We start from the raw sequence: 20,157 nt of genomic DNA on the forward strand, positions 1-20,157 counted from the left end.
CACTGTCCTTTATTTCTTCCCCCTACAAAGCAACCCTTACTTAGCTTTCCTGGTATTTACTTCCATATTTATTAAACTTTGCATATGCTACTATCTTTTTGTTCATCAATGTAAGAAGGTATCCACTGACTTCACTATATTCTACAAAAGTACTTAGCTCATCAGCATGTCCCACCATTTTCCTTTTTCTCAACACTCCAACATAGTCATATGTGTTACTAAATCAAGAGTCCATGTTTATATTACTATGATTATGCTAATATTCAACTCACTAGAATCAGGTTCAAACATATATTTCTGCTGGAGTTAATAGTTTATTATTATTATTAATTATTTTGGTTCCTGAAGTCTTCCTTTCTGGAGCCTGCTGTTCTCCTGATTCTATCTGGGCCAATTTTTCTCTTAGCTTGCTGCAAGTCTGCATTCCTAAGACTGTATCTTTGCCAGCCTTCTGGATAACATCCCATATTTTCCTATCTCTTGTGTCTTTTGCTTTCTTGGTTTACTCTTTCATTTTGATAGACTGTCTTTACTCAGTGTGTTGCTCTTCCCTCTTGTATCATTTCACTCTAGTATTTTCTAAAGAAAGATGGAGAAAGAGGTAGATTTGTTCAGTACTTGTCCATACGAAAATGTCTTCATGCCCTTCTTTCCTTTATTTATATACTCACGAGATAGAATCTACAGTCTAAGAGTTAATCTAAATATAGGATGAAAATATTCTGCCCTCATTGTCTATTTATCTTCTTTTAAAAAGATTTATGTATTTGTTTTCGGAGAGAGAAAGAGAGAGAGAGTCTTCAGCAGACTCCCTGCTGAGCACAGAGCCCCACATGGGTCTTTATCTTACCACCCTGGGATTAAAACCTGATCCAAAACTAAGAGTCGGTCACTCAAAGGAGCCACCCAGGTGTTCCTCCCCTCATTATTTTAAAGACATTTTTGTAGATTTCAATGTTGCTATTGAGAAATCTAATGCCATTCTGTACCCAGTTCCTTCACAGTTGATCTTTTGTCCCCTGCTGCCCCCTGGAAGCTTTTAGGATCTTCTTTTTTGCCTTTGAGTTCTGAAATTTTTATCACAGTATGCCTTGGTATTACCTGAGCCTGGGTTCAGAGGCAGAGAATATTTGCAGGAAGTTTATTGAAACTGCTCTTGAAAACAGCATGTGTGAGGGATCAGGAAAATAGGATTAGGCAGAAGGAGACATTGAATAGTGATACAGTTGCAACAGAGCTGTCGGCTAATCCTGTGGAGAGTTATGGAGCTGGAATAGCACTTCAGGGTTGTCCTACCTCGAGCAGGTAGGCTGGATCTTTATGTGCTCTTCTTCTGTTGACCAGGCATGGATGTGAGCCATTACCAACAAGGGACTGACCTTGACTGAAGCAGTACTCTTGAGCAAATATTAACTGCCCAAGGGGGAATCATCTGAGAACTTTCAGCCACCAATACACCCAGGACTTGGGAAATGAGCACTTCAGTCCTATAGGGAAATCTGGGTGGCATGCAACAGAACCCACTATAACGTGGTTCATATTTTAATAATCATACTGAGTTCTTGCGGGACTTAGTCTAAAGAGCTGTGTCATTCCTTATGTTTGTTCTTTGATAATTTCCTCTCTTCTTTTTTCTTCTTACCTTCTTTTTTCTTTCCTATGGTTTATATGCTGTTTCTACAGGCTTGGCTTTCAAATTTTACCTTTCTTCCATTGGCCATCTCTTGATCTTTTCAATTTATATCCAGAGAGATTTCTTCGATTTTCTTTTCCAATACACTTGCTATGGTTATCTAATGACATGATGAGTCTGAGAGATATGATTGGGGCACCAACAGCAACTACAATGTGGATTAATACCTTATATATATTTGGTGTCATTTTGCAGAATTGGGGAGGAAGAATATAAAAACACAGTTGGTCTCTCTGACATTTTGAACAAGGAAACAGCAACTACAGACTCTCTTTAATCTGTCTGCTGGTGTTCCTCTTCAAATGTAATCAAGAAGAATCTACTCAACTCAAAGTGAATGCTGACACTAGGCTATAATGTTCAGTGAGACTTTACCAAAGATCTCAGAGAAATCGAAATGTACAACCATAGAGAGAAATTTTAAGTTAGGTGCTAAATTTGGCTTTGCTCAGAGTTCATGAATCCAATTTGTCTCAAAAGGCATCAGGTGAATGTTTAATCCACACCTTGCCCCAAATTTTGGGAAATAGCTCACATCTCCTCTTTAAGGGTCTTTGAGTACCTCTCATCTCTTTTGCCTGTGTCTATCAAAATCAAAGAGATGAAAAAGGTCATCTCACCCCTAAAGGCTTTCCAGCATAGTTCTTATTTTTAACCCAGGATCGGTTTCTTTCCATGATGACTGGTGGTAGGAATTTCTATTATCTCTGTAGCTCTAAGGCCTTTGACAGGGTCATGTTTTTCCCAAGGTTGACCTCAGAGACTCTTCCATAGAAGTTCTGTCAGACATCAGCAATTTAGTGCAGAGATTCTTTTGGTTCATTTTGACAATCAAGTCTGAACATCTCTCCTGTTATTTTATGTTCTTGGCTCTCTTGCTCCAGCAGCCAATTGTTTAAATAATAAAGCACACTCACACACATGCATACATGGGCAGGCATACCCCTCCTTCCAAAAATAAACAATAATATATAGAATATATATATAGAAATCACAGCCAGCAGAGATAAAGATTTGCATTGAGTAAAATGGCCTTTTACATTCTCCTGCAGAACAGTTAAACTCTTCAAGCCACATTTTCTCCAGAAAATGCTCTACCATTACATGGCTATAATCCATGCTTGCACCTAACCTAACCAAGGGACATGTAGCCCCAAAGTAATTTCAAGCATCCATCTCCTACTTATAGAAAATTACTCCATTTGAGAGATGTATAATTACAGGGTATGTTTTTTTTGTGAACTAGAGCTTAATGTTTACAGCCGATGACTGTGGTCAGTCAGAAACAGATTCAAATACCAGCTGTGTCACTTCCGAACAGTGTGTCATTGGATTAACTATTTAATGTTTTATCTGTAAAATGGGAATAGTTATAAGAACCTACCTCAAAAAGTTATTGCTAAAGTTAGGTGAGGAGATCGTGTAAAAAATCTCCATACACTACTTAATGAAAAATAAATGGTCAGTAAGTATTAATTACCATTATTATGAACTAGCATGTGCTTTGTCTGGTTCATGTGCTTTTCTGCCTCACAGTAACAATGTGTGGAGACTTTGTGAGGTATTAAGATAGGACATGTGTGATAGAAACTGGAAAATCCAGACTTATATATGTTATATGAATACTACCAATTTAAAAAAAAAAACAAAAACACCTCAGATGTCAAAGGTCAGAGTAGACTTTTAGCCCCAGCTAATAAGACGACTCCCTTATTTGGCTTGAATCCCCTGTTTCAATGGGTTCAAGAGCAAGGCCCCAAATTCTGCAGCTTTTTTCTCTTCTCCTCCTGACATGAGGGAGAGGCTCCAGGAACCCTCAGCCAATTTAAAGCTTGACCACTTTAGAGCTGACAATTACCTGCCAGTCTGCACTCTTCAAACGATGAGTGATAATGAGGAGTTTCCTAATTACCAGGGTTTCAAGCTTGTCAGATTATAAATCTCTTCGTGAGATGTAGCTAATTGGTACTGTCAAGGAGAGATATTTAGAAAGACCTAGATAATAAGCAGATATTGAATTCAGTTAGGATGACTATTTTTTATTGTTTCTGTTCCTAGGTCTCTTACATAATAAATCTTCCATCTCTCCGTTCATGTGTTGGCAAAAAGGGGGTTTTGTCCTTCCTCCTTCTACTTCAGTGGTGCCCTGGTAAGAAGAGAATTCTGTGGAATATTAGTCTGATTCCTCACTGGAGGGTTTTAAAAATCAAAACCTGAAATTATGTCAGTAACATCTCTCTAGATTCCCTTTTAAGGCTCAATATCAAGTCTTGTGAAATGAAGTTGGGATGTTTAAGATGGAAGACAAAGTTTCACATCTAATCTTACTACTTATAATACGTGGGAATGTGAGGGGCTAATTCACTACTCAGACACTCCGTTTCTGCATTATACAAAAGGGAAAGAATATCTACTTCACAGAGGTTCGAATAAGGTTAATTAGATAAAACCACAAGCATAGTAGCCACCCATAGTAGTAATTTTTTTCTTGATATTAAAAAAGCTGAACTCTTCCTATTAGATATATATATTTTTTTAAGTTTTCAGGCACTCTTTTTCCTCTGCCTTGCTGCCACTCCAAATCCAAACAAGTAAACCTGGACAAAAAAATGCTAAAGAAAATGCTTAATTCAATTTTCCACCACTATCAAAAGAAATTAATTTAAAGATTGAGAAAATCCATCCCCAGATGCATTTGTACATACGAGCAGAGATTTAAATCCAAGAGTGTGTGTGATGTTCATGCATACATACAGATCATGTTACAGGTTAGTAACCTAACCATCCGTCGATATGAGCAGTAATACAAAGGAGTATTGGGGAAGGAGTAACACTGTGCAGAAGATCAAGCTTATTAGATAGTTCTGTATATTCAGATGTCGTATGCTATGATCTCAAATATTATTAAGTGAAAAATAGTGTTAAATATTAAAATCTTCAAAATGCTAAGCTTTAAAATGAGATCAGGGCACCTGGGTGGCCCAGTGGGGTAAGCCTCTGCCTTCGGCTCAGGTCATGGTCCCGAGGTCCTGGGATGGAGCCCCACATCGGGCTCTCTGCTCAGCAGGGAGCCTGCTTCCCTTCCTCTCTCTCTGCCTGCCTCTCTGCCTACTTGTGATCTCTGTCTATAAATAAATAAATAATAAAATCTTAAAAAAAAATGAGATCAGATGTAAGTCGTTAGCAACTTCAAATACACTGTTACAGATAATAGATTGTTATAGGTAAGCCTCATGGTAACCACAAAGCAAAAACTTGCAGTAAATACACAAAAGATAAAGATAGAGGAATAGAAGCATACCACTGGAGACAGTCACCAAACCAAAAGGAGGAGATCAAGATAAGAAGAAAGAAACAGAGAAACTATAAAAATGGTCATGAATCAATAAACAAAATGACAACCATTAATCTTTTTAGTGCCTTGATCATTTTGCCTTTTCCAGAATGTCATAGGGTTGGAATCCTCAAGTATGTAGACTTCTCAGATTGAATTTGTTCATTTAATAATATGCATTTAAGGTTCTGCCATATTTTGCTATGGTTTGAAATCTCATTTCCTTTCAGCACTGAATAATATTCTATCATCTGGTTCTACCAGACTTTATCCATCCATCTATTAAGGAACATCTTAGGTGCTTCTAAATTTTGGAAATTAAAAATAAAGCTACCAAAAATGGTGTGCGGGTTTTTTGTGGAGACATTGGTTTCAACTCCTTTGGGCAAATACCAAGGAGTGCTATTGCTAGATCATATCACAAGAGTATGTCTTGTGTTGTAAGAAACTGCCACATTGTCTTCCAAAGTGGCAACTTCGTGTAATTTTCATGTGTCATGAAATGCATCTTTCCATTTCCTTTTTTTTTTTAAGATTTTATTTATTTATTTATTTATTTGAGAGAGAGACAGTGAGAGAGAGCATGAGTGAGGAGAGGGGCAGAGAGAGAAGCAGACTCCCTGTGGAGCTCGGAGCCCAATGAGGGACTCTATCCCGGGATTCCAGGATCATGATCTGAGCCAAAGGCAGCTGTCCAACCAACTGAGCCACCCAGGCGCCCCCCATTTCTTTTCTACAGTTTAAAATGTAAAAATCCATTCCTAACTCATGTGACATATAAAAACAAGTGGTGGGCTGGATTTGGCCATTCTCTAGTAATAATTTGTCCTCTGCTTCCTTATCATCTAGTTTAAATGACATTTTTCCCCTCCTCTATGACATTGGACACACTGATTCATTTCTCTTAACTACAGAGTTCTCCTCTTTAAAATGGAGTGGTTGGTGGCTCCAATACAGCAGAACTGTTCAGGCATTATGTTGAAAGACATATGTCTGCTACTCTTCTCTCTTTATACCCTAATACGTCTACATTTTTTAGAGTTTTTTTAGTAAGAATTCTTTCAATTGTGAGTAATGAAAATACCAATTCATACTGGCTTCTGCAATAAAGGATATTATACAGGCAAAAAGCTCAGGCATAGCTGCATCCAGAAATTTAGGCAACGTCATTAGGAAGAGAGCGCTCTCCATTCTCCATTTCTACCTTGTCAACTATATTCTCAGACAATATCTCTTCCAGGGATGGTGGCTGGGAGCTCCAGATTTGTATCATCCCAGGCTTGTGTTCAGTGGGAAGGGGGCATTTCTCTCTTAGGTGCTCAGGCAAAACATCAGAATGAGCTCTGATTGGACTGCACTCTCTGGGCTTAGGATAAATACCCATCTCTGAACCAGTCACCATGGTTGCATGGGTGTGATGTTCTATTAAATAGATCTTTGTTGTTATCTGTTTCTGGAGTGGAAGGAGGAGAGAGGAGAAATCCTCTCCATCTAATGATATGAACTAAGATTGGAACAAAGACGGTTCCTAGATCAAACCCAGGTTGCTATCAGCTGAGAGAGTATAGACAGTGAGCAGCAAAACTCAAAAATATAAACTCCAGAGTTCTACCCACAAAATCTGATTTCACTAGGAGTTTGATCTTATTTTGATTAATATTCAAAATATATGAAGGACTTATACAACCCACAACCCAAAAAGGCAAGCAATCCAATCAAAAAAATGGGCAGAGGATCAGAATAGACCTTTTCTCCAAAGAAAGCATATAGATGGCCCACAGTCACAAGAAAAGATGTTCAAAATCCTTAATCATCAGGGAAGTGCAAATCAAAAGCTACCTTACACCAGTTAGAATGGCTAAAACAAAAAAGACAAGAAATAACAAGTTTTGATAAAAATGTGGAGGAAAAGGAACCCTTGTACATTTGTTGGTTGGAATGTAATTAACCCAGCCACTGTGGAAAACAATGTGGAGGTTCCTCAAAAAATTAAAAACAGAAATATCATATGATCCAAGAATTCCACTATTTGGTATTTACTTAAAACAAAAACACTAATTTGAAAACATATATGCACCCTTATGTTTATTGAAGGTTTACTTATAATAGTTAAGATAGCTTAGGCACCCTAAGTGTCCATTGACAGATAAATGAAAAAGGAAGATACACATATATGTGTATATACATGTAAAATCATGCATGTATTGGAATATTACACAGCCATAACAGATTGTGCCATTTGAGACAACATGGAGGGATCTAGACAGAATTATGCTATGTGAAATAAGTCAGACTTAGACAAAGACCATATGATTTCACTCATAAGTGGAATCTAAAAAAACAAAAAAACAAAAAGCCCACAAAAAACAAATGAATAAACAAATGAAAAGCAGAATCAGACCTATAAAGACAGAGAACAAACTGACATTTGCCAGAAGAGAGAGGTGGGGGCTGGGCAAAATGGGGGAAGGGGAGGCTTCTAGTTACGGAATGAGGAACTCATGGGAATAAAAGACACAGCGTGAGGAATACAGTCAGTGATATTGTGATAGTGTTGTGTGGTGACAGATGGGAGATACACTTATGGTGAGCAGAGTATAATGTATAAACTTGTGGAATCACTATGTTGTACACCTGAAGCTAAAGTAACATTGTGTGTCAGCTATACTAAAATGAAAACAAAAACAAAAACCAAAAACCCAAAGAGTCTGCCCTTGTTTCTTTCCAACTCTAGCGCAATGGAATGAGAGATATTTGCATAATGGATGGTTCTGTTTTTGTAGCTATTGGTTTTAGTGCGTGTTTTAACATGTTTCAAAGACTCAAGTCTTTCCCGTCTTTAGGTTGAGAGAAACGACTTCAGAGAAATTGATTCCTGAGATTGAATCTCCCAAAAGACCTAATGTGAATAATACTCCCCTTGCACCATTTCTTTACTCTCCACCAATCCCTTCCCTCCGACGATTCTATTGGACACTCAAAGCGCAACCACATAAAGTTTAAACTTTCTTAACCACCAGATCAAAGCAGACATCATAAAGAGCAGAAGAAATCCTAGTAAGATTATGCAAGACAGCTCAATCTTTTTCTTCAAAGGTCTCCCTACTAACAATCCTGGATCAATGTCTGATATTTAATAAATACACAAATGGCAGACCCCATGAACTATCACCACTAATGCTAGCAATGTTGATATGCATCTTTCTTAAAAATCTCTGCCCCAGGGGCACCTGGGTGGCTCCTTTAGCTAAGCATCTGACTCTTGATTACTGCTAAGGTCATGATCTCAGGGCTGTGAGATCAAGCCCCATGTTGTGTTCCACGAGGAGTCTGCTTGAGATTTTCTCTCTCTCTCTCTCTCCCACTACGCCTCCCCCTGCTCACCCACATTCTTCTAAAGAAATAAATAAAGTCTTTAAAAAAAATCTGCCCCTTTCATACAGGAAAACACACCCAGTCTTGGCTCTTTTCCTGACATTCCAGTTGGTCTGGGTCTTCCTCTCATACTATCACTCATGCTTTCTAGCTCCCTCTAAATCACTTTTTCCTTCACCTGCCCCCTTGTTCTACCCCAGTTTCATAGCTCTTCTCTTTCTGTACTTCCCCTCTATTGATTTCATTTGTACAGAAATTTCGACCATCATTTCATTCATCCTCAACAACAGCAGCTACAGTTTGTTGAGTGTCTACTGCATATTGGCTTTTCTCAGTGGCTTAGAGAGGCAGGTTACATTACTCACATTCATGGTAAGGACTGATGACTTACTAAAGGTCACATCAATGGCAATTGGGAGGTTTGGAGTTCAGATCTGGCCTATCTCATCTCTGGGTCTATTCCCTTTTTTATGACACCTCACTCTATTCTTTGTTTTGTGATTCAGCATAGATCTCTTGAGTCTCCATCTGCTTTGAACCAGACATAGTGTACTAGGATTTACAAAAGACCCAGTCCCTATCCACAAAGAGCTCATAGTCTAGTGAGGAAAATAAGCAATCAATTCAATTACAGCCTAAGAGCTATGACAGAATCATGAATACATTCCAAAATTACATGTAAAGCTCAGATCCCTTGCCTGAGCTCTATGCCTGTATCACCAAGGGCTCCTTGAACATTTTCATTTGAATATTGTTTTCATTATCTATTTGTACCTAATGAGTCACCCAGAGCAGAGTGGCTTAAAACAATGATTTATTATTTCTGATCAATTTTTGAAATCACTGAGCTCTGCTGAGTGGTTCTTCTGCTGAAGTCAACTGCCATGCCTGCAATCAACTAGGAATTTAACTAGGACTGGAATACCCAAGATGTACTCACATAGCCCTGTATCTCTCTGCCCATGACCTCTCCTCAGCCATTGGTCTAACCTGAGTTTCTTTATGCCATAGTGGCTGGTTCTAAGAGTTTTGTTTGTGCCTTGAGACACAAACACTCATCAAGCATCTGCCTGCATCATGTTAATGTCTCACTGGCCAAATAAATCACATGGTCAAACACAGAGTCAATATGAGAGGATCTATGCAAGAGCATGACTACTAGAGCCATGGATCACTAGGGCCGCCAACGAGGTGCCAATGATTGGGGGTCCAGTTTTTGCCTCCATATCTTTAACTGAGATCACCATGTGCCTTCCAAACAATCTCTCAAGCCGTTTTTATTTCTGGTATCAATCTCAAAATTTAGGAGTTACTCTCAGTGGAAAAATCTATACTAACTACATCTCATTGTTCCCAATACTTTTTAATTTCTTTTGTAAATTATCTCATGTTCTTTTCTTCCTTTTTCATATACATCAGTACCTATTTAATTCAGGACAGGCTGCTAACTTAGAGTATGCCAGCTGTGTGCTGGTGCTCACTACCATGCTATAAAAAGAGTCCAGGTATGAGGACATGGTGGTTGTCATTTGACAATATGGGCGTGAATGCCTTGGGGTGCACAAGACTTTGGGTTGGTCACTCCTGGCCAGGGGCTACATTATCCATTTGCCCCATCATTTTTCCTATGAGTCATAATATGAAAAATTTGGGCAACACTGTCACAACTGAATTTCCTACCTTCTATCCATCCCTCTTAACATCACCAGGTTAATCTTTCATACTATCACAAGGTTAATGGCTTCCCACTTATAAAACCACCTTATATTTTACTCTTCTCTCAACAGTATAACTTATCTATTGCACACAGTCAAAGCTGGTGTCCAAAAATTTCTCCCATCTGACTTGAACCTGCTTTTCAGCTTTTTGCCCACCCCTCCACCAAAAAAACTTACTTCTGTAAAACTGATCTGCTTAGCATTCCCTAAGAACACCTTATGATTTTCTTTTTTTTTTTTTTTTTAAGATTTTATCTATTTATTTGACAGAGAGAGAGAGAAAGAGAGCGCAAGCAGGGGGAGTGGGAGAGGCAGAAGCAACCTCCCTGCTGAGCAGAGAGCCAGATGCAGGACTCGATCCCAGGACCCTGAGATCATGACCTGAGCCAAAGTCAGATGCTTAACTGACAGCCACCCAGGTGTCCCACCTTATCATTTTCTGTATCCCTGACATAGGACAAGTCCACTGTCTTAGAAAACTTCCAAACCCTAACTGTCTTCTGAATCCATTTCGAGTTCCTCATCATCCATGAAGACTACCACATTATTCTGGCCCAAAGTGATGTGTCTGCTTTGCCTCTGACCTCAAAAAAGATATTGTTGATAATTCTACATTGTCTAATACCGTAGTTACTAGCCTCTTGTGCTTATTTAAATTTAAATGAAACTGAAATTTGGTTTCGCAGTCACACTAGCCCCATTTCTAGTGGTCAGGTGTTACAAAGCCTAGTGACTCACATATTGGACAGCACAGATACAGAGCACGACCATCACTGAAGAAAATTCTATTGGAAAGCTAAGTCTATGCTACCTAGTTGGCAGTTAATCATTGTTTCTGACTTTGGGTTGGCTTTTAAATAACCTATTCCAAACTCTCTTAATTCTTTGTTGGTTCCTGTTATAGAACCCCAGCTGCTTCTATCTCTAGACTTCCTTGTGGGTGGACTTGTCCTTGTGACCCAGGTATGGCCAATGTGATATAAATATGTTTGTTGGAAGTATTGAAAAATACATTTATTTGAAAAAAGAGAGATGTATGCAAGGAGATCTCTCTCCCTTGATACCCGCTTGCCTTCATATATGGCCATGTGGGGATGTCTTACTTAAATGTGCAGCAGCCATCTTGTGCCCAGGACTATCTCAAAGACAGCTACACAGAAGCCTGTGGTAGTTAAACCCCTCAATCAACCCTGATTGTTAATCCCCAGACATCTGAGTATGTACTTAATTGCACTGGTTTACTATGTAAGTCTCTCTTAGTTTTAATATTAGTTATGAATGCTAATTCTTTTGCACCAGCTACAGCATTAGGAAAATTGTCTATATATGCACTGTCTTTTCAACCACATTGCAAATACAAGGAGACAAGGACATCTTTACAACATCTGTTTGACTCATTCATGGCACATAGTAGGTTCTCAATAGAATCAGGTGAGCAGATTGATTTTTTACTGCTTTGGGAAATCAACAATGAGAGGCTCCTGTGCTGGACCAGAGCTTGTGAATTTCTCTTCTGAAACTAATCTTAGCTTATGTGAAAAACTGTGTCATTTTAACAACAGCAACACTTTAATCTATATTTGTACCTGAAAGTTACACTACAAAGGTGAGAAAGGAAGAAATATAGTCCTTCAGTTTTACCTCCGCAATACACCCAAGACAGATCAATTTAAAAAATTAGTGTGATAGTGTGATGTCAGTGGTAATTTGAAAGGAAGCCCATGAGTCTCATTGAAAGATTTGCCAGATAATCTAATCACACTTAGCTTCGAGAATTATTTGCAGTTTGTGGTATGTATGGTGTAATGTCTATGTGTGTGTGTGTGTGTGTGTGTTCTCCTCAATGGCTTATTATCAAAAATGTGTGAACTGAAATAGACTATTATTGAGTTTCCTTTACATTTATTTATGCCTTTGCTTTCCAACCTGTGCCAAAACTCTACCTCTTAAACCAAAGGAATTCTCATTTCATTCATTCTTCTAACATCCATTGAGAACCTAGCAAACACCAAAGATCCCAAAGGGAAGAGGACACAAACTCTGCTTCATTCATGTTATTAATAGTGCTACCAGTCAGAGAATTGTCTTTTAGCCCATCCCCCAATCCTGGAGTGGGGGGCTTTTTTGTGTCCCCTGGACAGGGCTACCATTAAGGCTGCAAGTGACTTGTCTACAAGTACACAGAGAAGCCTGTCCAGAAACATCCCCAAATTAAAATTTTGATTTTTCTAAACCCTGGTTTTTCCCCCCTCTGCCATGTTGGGAGACTTAATGGGAAAAGGTTTTAGGACACTGGCTTTGAGATCAGAGGTCAGATTTCCATATCTGCCATGAGCCAGGTGTGACAATGGTGGATTATACTATTTCCATTTCCTTAGGCCTCTGTTCCTCACTCTATAAAATGGATGTAATAACGGAACCTATTCTACAAGGTTAGTAGGTACTCAGTAATACAGTAAATGCTCAATAAATAGTACATTACATAGTAAAGCATTTTAAAGCAACAGTTAATGTGAATCTAGACATATGGTGCAATGAGCAAAAATATCTGCAGGATCCTGTGTCTTCACTACAGATGAAGTGGACAGCAGGCTGGTCTGGTTCAGGTCAGAGGTGCAACTTTCTTCTACAAGAAAGGGCCATATTCAAGATCAGCTTCCCATGGGACCAAGAACTCCTTTTCCCTTATGAGAAAGATTGCAACATCCCATAGGCTCCAGGGTCTCCAGGTACTGGGCAGCTGTCATTGCCAGAAAATTCCTGAATAGGGTGGAGGAGCAAGATGGCAGAGGAGTAGACCTAAATTTGTCTGGTTCCAGGAATTCAGCTAGATAGTTATTAAGCGATACTGAAGACCTAAAAACTCAACAGGAGATTGAAGAAAAGAATAGCAGCAATTCTATGAACAGAAAAGCAACCACTTTCTGGAAGGTAGGACATGCAGAGAAGTGAATCCGAGGTGCAGATAGACTGCAGGGGGAGGGTCTGGCTCCCAGCAAGCAGAGGAGTAGCAGAGCACAAAATTGGAATTTCTAGAAGTCTGCTCCACTGAGGGACGTCACACCAGAGGCTAAATGAGGGATGGAGCCCTCGTGGGGACAGTGTGGTCTCAGGACCTGAGGAGTCACAGAAAGACCAGAAGTGTCTGAGTGTGGCAGAGCTCCCAGGTATCAGAGCGGGGAAGGCGGCCACAGAGACACGGAGCTGAGCAGTGGGCTCTCAGCTTGCAGTTACCTTAAACCGTGATCTGAAGCACAGTCAGGCCATCGCTTTTCAAGCAGGGACCCCACAAGTGGCACATCCGGGAGACTCACCTTCCTGTGGGAAGTGTGCAGGAGTGTGCCGCAGGAATCTGCTGGGTTTGGAGACTCCAAACAGGGCTGTGTGCCAGAGATAGAAACACTTGGTCACAGGCAGGTGAGCTTGGAGTGCAGCTGGAGGCCAGGGAGATGAGAGTGATTGAGTGCTTTTCTCTGAGGGCACACTGTGGAGGAGGGCCCTGAGCTCTCAGCTCTCCGGGCCAGAGACTGGGAGGCCGCCATCTTCATTCCCATCCTCCAGAGCTCTACAGAAAGCATTCAGGGAACAAAAGCTAGGAGAGTGAACCCCAGAAGATTACTTAGCCTGGCCCTGGCAAGGGCGGCGCAATTCTGCATCAGGCCAAGACATTTGAGACTCACTGCCACAGACCCCTCCTACAGAAGTTCAGCAAGAACATGGAGCCAAGTTCACCGATCAATGAGAACTGCAAAACCCCAGTATTAGGGAAATACAGCACACGATTCATGGCTTTTTCCCCATGATTCTTTAGTCTTTCAAGGTAAAAGTTTTTAGATTTTCAGTATTTTTTTCTTTTTTCTATTTTTTTAATGTTTCCTCTTTCCTATTTTAACCTATTCTATTTTATCTTATCAATACCTTTTTTTAAAAATTAAATTAATTTATTTATTTTCAGAAAAAACAGTATTCATTATTTTTTCACCACACCCATATCAATACCTTTTTAAAAATCTTTTTTAATTTTTATTTTTTAGTCATATTCTATCCCTTCATTTCATTTAACCTTATCTTTTATATATATGTAAGTTTCTCTTTCTTTAAAATTTTGGGATACAGTTTCTTCCAACAGACGAAAATATATCCTGAACCTAGTGTATGGCTTTGTTCTAGTCCCCAGTCTGATCACATTCTTTCTCTCTCTCTCTCTCTCTCTCTCTCTCTGTCTTTCTCTTTTTTTCTTATTTTTTTCAACCAACTTCTTATCTTTTTGGTTCCTTTTTAAAAACCATTTTAAACTTCCATCCTTACAGTCATATTCCATCACTTCATCGTGTTTACATATATATGTGTGCATATATATTTTTTCTCCTTTTTTTAAAATTTCGGGAAACAGTTTCTTCTAACAGACCAAAATACACCCCAAATCAAGTGTGTGTCCCTTTTTAAAAATCTTTTTAAACTTCCATCCTTACAGTCATATTCCATCACTTCAGCGTGTTTACATATATATGTGTGCATATATATTTTTTCTCTTTTTTTTTTTTTTAAATTTTGGGAAGCAGTTTCTTCTAACATACCAAAATACACCCAAAATCAAGTGCGTGGCTCTATTCTATTCACCAGCCTAATCATATATATATATATATATATATATACACACACACATACATATATATGTGTATGTTTGTATATATATATTTTTTTTTTTTTTTCCTTTCTTCTCCCCCTGGTTTCAGGCAGGTCTCTTCTGATTTGGTTAGCATATATTTTTCTGGGGTCATTGCTACCCTTTTTTGCTCCTTCATTCATCTATTCTTCTCTGGACAAAATGACAAGGAAGAAAAACTCACCTCAGAAAAAAAGAACAAGAGGCAGGATCAACTGCTGGGGACCTAATCAATATGGACATTAGTAAGATGTCAGAACTAGAGTTCAGAATGATGATTATAAAGATGCTAGCTGGGCTTGAAAAAAGCATAGGAGCTACTAAAGGATCCCTTTCTGGTGAAATAAAATCTCTTTCTGTAGAAATAAAAGAACTAAAATCTAACCAAGTTGAAAACAGAAAAGCTATTAATATGGTGCAATCAAAAATGGAGGCTCTGGGGCACCTGCATGGCTCAGTGGGCTAAAGCTTCTGCCTTCAGCTCAGGTCATGATCCCAGGGTCCTGGGATCGAGCCCCACATTGGACTCTCTGCTCAGCAGGGAGCCCATTTCCCTTCCTCTCTCTCTGCCTGCCTCTCTGCCTACTTGTGATTTCTGTCACACTTGTGATCTTTGTGAATAAATAAAATCTTAAAAAAAAAAATGGAGGCGCTTACTGCTAAGATAAATGAGGCAGAAGAGAGAATTAGTGATATAGAAGACCAAATGATGGAGAATAAAGAAGCTGAGAAAAGGAGAGATAAACAACTACTGGATCGCAAGGGGAGAATTCGAGAGATAAGTGATACCATAAGACAAAACAATACTAGAATAATTGGGATCCCAGGAGAAGAAGAAAGAGAGAGAGGGGCAGAAGGTATATTGGAACAAATTACAGCAGAGACCTTCCTTAACTGAAGGAAGGAAACAAGCATCAAAATCCAGGAGGCACAGAGAACCCCCCTCAAAATCAATAAAAATAGGTCAACACCCTGGCAACAAATAGTAAAACTTAAAAGTCTCAGAGACAAAGAGAAAATCCTGAAAGCAACTTGGGAGAAGAGGTCTGTAAACTACAATGGTAGAAATGGTAGATTGGCAGCAGACTTATCCACAGAGATCCGGCAGGCCAGAAAGGACTGGCATGATATATTCAGAGCAACCAAGAATACCATATCCAACTAGGCTGTCATTGAAAATAGAAGGAGAATTAAAAATCTTCCAAGACAAACAAAAACTAGAAGAATTTGCAAACACTAAACCACCCTTAAAGGAAATATTGAAAGAGTCCTCTACGCAAAGAGAGAGCCTCAAAATCACATAGAGCAGAAAGGAGCAAAGACAATATACATTAACAATCATTTTCCAGGCAATACAATGGCACTAAATTCTTATCTTTCAATAGTTATCTTGAATGTAAATGAGCTAAATGTCCCAGTCAAAAGATACAGGATATCAGAATGGATTTAAAAAAAAAAAAAAAAAGACCCATCACTATGCTATCTGCAAGATACTCATTTTAGACCCAAAGACACCTCCAGATTTAAAGTGAGGGGGTGGGAAACAATTTACCAATGTGACGGACATCAAAAGAAAGCTGGGGTGGGGTGCCTGGGTGGCTCAGTGGGTTAAGCCTCTGCCTTCAGCTCAGTACATGATCTCAGGGCCCTGGGATCAAGCCCCATATCAGGCTTTCTGCTAGCAAAGATACTACTTTCCCCTCTCTCTCTGCCTACCTCTCTGCCTACTTGTGATTTCTTTGTCAAATAAACAAATAAAATCTTTAAAAAAAAGAAAAGAAAAGAAAGCTGGGATGTCAATCCTTATATCAGACAAATTAGAATTTAAGCCAAAGACTATAATAAGAGATAAGGAAGGATACTATATCATACTTAAAGGGTCTGCCCAACAAGAAGATCTAATAATTTTAAATATCTATGCCTCTTACATGGGAGCAGTCAACTATATAAACCAATTAATAAAAAAATCAAATAAACACGTTGACAATAATACAATAATAGTAGGGGTCCTTAACATCCCCCTCACTGAAATGGATAGATCATCTAAGCAAAAGATCAACAAAGAAATGAAAGCTTTAAATGACACACTGGACCAGATGGACATCACAGATATATCCAAAGCACTGCATCCCAAAGCAACAGAATACACATTCTTCTCTAGTGCACATGGAACAGTCTCCAGAATAGATCACATCCTGGGTCACAAATCAGGTCTCAATGCTACTAAAATATTGGGATCATTCTCTGTATATTTTCAGACCACAATGCTTTGAAACTAGAACTCAACCACAAGAGGAAAGTTGGAAGACCTCAAATACATGGAGGATAAAGAGCATCCTACTAAAGAATGAATGGGTCAACCAGGAAATTAAAGAAGAATTGAAAAAACTCATGGAAACAAATGAAAATGAAAACACAGCAGTTCAAAATCTTTGGGATGCAGCAAAGGTAGTCCTGAGAGGATAGTATATCGAAATACAAGCCTTTCTCAAGAAACAAGAAAGGTCTCAAGTACACAATCTTACGCCTAAAGAAACTGGAGAAAGAAAAGCAAAGAAAGCCTAAACCCAGCAGGAGAAAAGAAATAATAAAGATCAGAGCAGAAATCAATGAAATAGAAACCAAAAGAACAGTAGAACAGATCAATGAAACTAAGAACGCGTTCTTTGCACAAATTAGTAAGATTGATAAACTGCTACCCGGACTTATCAAAAACAAAAAAGAAAGGACCCAAATTAATAAAATCATGAATGAAAGAGGAGAGATCACAATCAACACCAAAGAAATACAAACAATTATAAGAACATACTATAAGCAACTATAGGCCAGCAAATCAGACAATCTGAAAGAAATAGATGCATTCCTAGAGGCAAATAAGCTACCAAAACAGAACCAGGAAGAAATAGAAAACATGAACAGGTTCATAACCAATAAGGAGATTGAAGCAGTCATCAAAAATCTTCCAATAAACAAGAGCCCCGGGCCAGATGGCTTCCCAGAGGAATTCTACCAAACATTTAAAGAAGAATTAATATGTATTCTCCTGAAACTGTTCCAAAAAATAGAAATGGAAGAAAAACTTCCAAACTCCTTTTATGAAGACAATATTACTTTGATCCCAAAACCAGACAAAGACCCCATAAAAAGGAGAATTACAGACCAATATCCCTGATTAACATGGATACAAAAATTCTCACCAAAAATATTAGCCAATAGGATCCAATAGTACATTAAAAGGATTATTCATCACAACCAAGTGAGATTTATTCCTGGGGTGCAATGTTGGTTCAATATCCACAAATCAATCAATATGATACAATACATTAATAAAAGAAAGAACAAGAACCATATCATAACCTTAATAGATGTTGAAAAAGCATTTGACAAAGTACAGCATCCTTTCTTGATCAAAACTCTTCCAAGTGTAGGGATAGAGGGTACATACCTCAATACCATCAAAGCCATCTATGAAAACCCCACAGTGAATATCATTCTCAATGGGGATAAACTGAAAGCTTTTCCCCTAAGGTCAGGAACACGGAAGGGATTCCCACTATCACCACTGCTGTTCAACATAGTGTTAGAAGTCCTAGGCTCAGCTATCAGACAATGAAAAGATTAAAAGTCATCTGAATCACCAAAGAAGTCAAATTCTCACTCTTTGCAGATGATATGATACTTTTTGTGGAAAATCCAAAAGACTCCACTGCAAAACTGCTAGAACTCATGCAGGAATTTAGTAGTGTGTCAGGATATCAGAAATTACTTGCATTTCTACACACCAACAACAAGACAGAAGAAAGAGAAATTAAGGAGTTGATCCCATTTACAATTGCACCCAAAACTATAACATACCTAGGAATAAATCTAACCAAAGAGACAAAGAATATGTACTCAGAAAACTAAAGAGAAAGAAATTGAGGAAGACACAAATAAATGAAAAAATGTTCCATGCTCATGGATTTGAAGAACAAATATTGTGAAAATGCCATGCTGTCTAGAGCAATCTACACATTTAATGCAATCCCTATCAAAATACCAAGATCCTAGCAAACAGGATCCAACAGCACATTAAAAAGATTTATCCACAATGACCAGGTGGGATTCATTCCTGGGCTACAAGGATGGTTCAACATTCTCAAATCAATCAATGTGATAGAACAAGTTAATATGAGAAGAGAGAAGAACCACATGGTCCTCTCAATTGATGAAGAAAAAGCATTTAACAAAATCCAGCATCCATTCCTGATTAAAATGCTTCAAAGTATAGGGATAGAGGGAACATTCCTGAACTTCATCAAATCTATCTATGAAAGACCCACAGCAAATATCATCCTCACTGGGAAAAAGCTTGCCGCCTTCCCGTTGAGATCAGGAACACAAGGATGCCCACTCTCACCACTCTTGTTCAACATAGTATTAGAAGTCCTAGCAACAGCAACCAGACAGCAAAGAGAAATAAAAGGTATCCAAATTGGCAATGAAGAAGTCAAACTCTCTCTCTTCGCAGATGACATTATTCTTTATATGGAAAACCCAAAAGACTCCACCCCCAAACTACTAGAACTCATACAGCAATTCAGGAACGTGGCAGGATACAAAGTCAATGTACAGAAATCAGTGGCTTTCTTATACACTAACAATAAAAATACAGAAAGGGAAATTAGAGAATTGATTCAATTTACTATATCACCAAGAACCATAAGATACCTGGGAATAAACCTAACCAAAGAGGTAAAGGATCTGTACTCGAGGAACTACAGAGCACTCATGAAAGAAATTGAAGAAGACACAAAAAGATGAAAGACCATTCCATGCTCTTAGATCGGAAGAATAAACTTTGTTAAAATGTCTATACTGCCTAGAGCAATCTATACTTTTAATGCCATTCTGATCAAAATTCCACCGGTATTCTTCAAAGAGCTGGAGCAAATAATCCAAAAATTTGTATGGAACCAGAAGAGACCCCGAATCACTAAGGAAATGCTGAAAAACAAAAATAAAACTGGGGGCATCACATTACCTGATTTCAAGTTTTACTACAAAGCTGTGATCACCAAGACAGCATGGTACTGGCATAAAAACAGACACATAGACCAGTGGAACAGAGCAGAGAGCCCAGATATGGACCCTCAACTCTACGGTCAAATAATCTTCGACAAAACAGGAAAAAATATACAGTGGAAAAAAGACAGTCTCTTCAATAAATGGTGCTGGGAAAACTGGACAGCTATATGTAGAAGAATGAAACTCAACCATTCTCTTAAACCATACACAAAGATAAACTCAAAATGGATAAAAGACCTCAACGTGAGATAGGAATCCATCAGAATCCTAGAGGAGAACATAGGCAGTAATCTCTTCGATATCA

Source organism: Mustela nivalis (assembly GCF_964662115.1).
Source record: "Mustela nivalis genome assembly, chromosome: 1".
NCBI classification, from domain to species: domain Eukaryota; kingdom Metazoa; phylum Chordata; class Mammalia; order Carnivora; family Mustelidae; genus Mustela; species Mustela nivalis.